The following is a 2,622-nucleotide window of genomic DNA, read 5'->3' on the forward strand; positions in this document are numbered from 1 at the left end:
CTAGGAGAAGGTAACTCAGGTAACTGGGATAACTCCAACATAAAACCTCCGGCTCAGTGGTTACCGATGATGTTGACTTGTTCTTCTTTTCGGATTATGGCTGCTGTTGCTTAGTGAGTGGGATTGACTCAGTGTACAGCCTTTCCTCACTTTAAAAAAAAAGCTTCTTGCACAGGCATTGCACGATAACAACATTGATTAAGCTTTGTGCAATGGCCATACTCGATAATGAGGGGGCAGCCACCATATATATATATAGATAGATAGATATAAATAAAAGTGGCAGGCAACAGGTTGCTTAGCCACATACCGAGAAAATTAGAAATAGCAGTCAAAGACTGTCTATTTTTATTTTCTACAATGAGACTCCACATATGACATATCCCTGTATGTCGTATGTGGAGTTTCATTTGTAGAAAATAGAAATAAACAGTCTTTGACTGCTATTTCTAATTTTTTTGGTATGTGGCTAAGCAACTTGTTGCCTGCCTCTTTTATTTATATACAATATATATATTGAACTTTTATAGAAGTTCCTACTGTTAATGGTTATATTTACATGCCAAAATCTACCAGTAAATAATTGTTGGTTTTTTTAAAAACCATTAAAGCTATTATTTACTCTTATTATATTAGATAGATAGATAGATAGATAGATAGATAGATAGATAGATAGATAGATAGATAGATAGATAGATAGATAGATAGATAGATAGATAGATGATGGCCTTCTTTCAGTTTCTGTCTTCCAAACCCACTCACAAGGCTTCAGTCAACCTGTGGCTGTAGTAGACACTTGCCCAAGACATCATGCAGTGGGACTGAATTCAGAACCATCTGGTTAGGAAGCAAGCTTCTTACCACACAGCCATGCCTGTGCCTAAATACATTCTTGCGTGTTTATTTATGATGAACAAAACTTTCAAATACGGAAGAAACTACTGAATACTTCAAGAAATAGATTATGTTATTCTATTTTTTTTTGGTGACTACAGAAATAATCCTGATTTGATTCTTGCTGTCATGCACAAAACCATGATTATAAGGATCAAAACATAATTGACTCTGTAAAGTAATCACCTGTAAAAAAAATCATCTCTCTCTCTGTATATATATATATATATATATATATATCATCATCATCATTATCATCATTATCATTTAACGTCCGCTTTCCATGCTAGCATGGGTTGGACGGTTCGACCGGGGTCTGGTAAGCCATGGAGGCTGCACCAGGCTCCAGTTTAGTTTGGCAGTGTTTCTACAGCTGGATGCCCTTCCTAACGCCAACCACTCCATGAGTGTAGTGGGTGTGTTTTATGTACCACCAGCACAAGGGCCAGAGGATGCTGGCAAACGGCCATGATTGGTTGGTGCTTTTACGTGTCACCAACACGGACGCCAGTCAGGCGGCGCTGGCATCTGCCACGTTCGGACGGTGCTTTTTACGTGTCACCGGCACAGGTGTCTTAACTACAATTTCCATTTGATTTTTATTTTGATGTTGATGTACTTGACTCAATAGGTCTCTTCGAGAACAGCAGATCACTCTATGATCCAAGGTTAGCACAGCAGGCCGTCCTGCGAGCCATGAACTCATTTGTTGGGTCTTCACAGTCACAGCATATCTCAGGGGTCTCGGTCTTCATCATTTCCTCTGTGAGGCCCTACGTGCCACCGGCACAGGTATCACAACTACAATATCCATACAATTTTTATTTTGATGTTGATGAACTTGACACAATAGGTCTCCTCAAGCGCAGCAGGCCGTCCTGCAAGCCATGAACTCACTTCCTTTGTCAGGTCTTTGAAATCACAGCATATCTCCAGAGGTCTTGGTCTTTCGTCATAGCCTCTGTGAGGCTCAATGTACGAAGGTCATGCTTGACCACCTCGTCCCATGTCTTCTTGGGTCTACCTCTACCCCGGATTCCTTCAACAGTTTGAGAGTGGCAAGGAATCCGGGGTATATGATGATATATATATATATATATATATATATATATATATCATCATCATCATCATCATCGATTAATGTCTGTTTTCCATGCTGGCATGGGTTGGATGGTTTGACTGAGGTCTAGAAAGCCAGCGGCAATGCCAGGATCCAGTCTGGTCTGGCGGAGTTTCTACAGCTGGATGCCCTTCCTAACACCAACCACTCTGAGAGTGTAGTGGATGCTTTTTATGTGCCACTGGCACAGGAGCCAGTAAGGTGGGCCTGGCAATGATCACATTTGGATGGTGCTTTTTATGTGCCACTGGGGGTACTGGCATTGGTCATGATTGGTTGGTGCTTTTTACGTGCCACCGGCACCGGAGCCAGTAAGGCACACCTAGCAACAGACATGTTCAGATGGTGCTTTTTAAGTGCCACCAGCACAGGAGCCAGTCAGTGGGGTACTGATATCAGTCCCGATCGGTTGTTGCTTTTTATGTACCACCAGCACAGTAGCCAGTCAAGTGGACCTGGCTTCGACCACATTTGGATGGTGCATTTGATGTGCCATCAGCATAGGAGCCAACCAGAGGGTACTGGCCCCATCTACGATATTGGTGTTATTTGACTCAACAGGTCTTCTCAAGCATATCATATTGCCCAACGCAGCAGGAGTATTTTTA

The sequence above is a fragment of the Octopus sinensis genome, linkage group LG2 (genome assembly GCF_006345805.1).
Source record: "Octopus sinensis linkage group LG2, ASM634580v1, whole genome shotgun sequence".
Taxonomy (NCBI): Eukaryota; Metazoa; Mollusca; class Cephalopoda; order Octopoda; family Octopodidae; genus Octopus; species Octopus sinensis.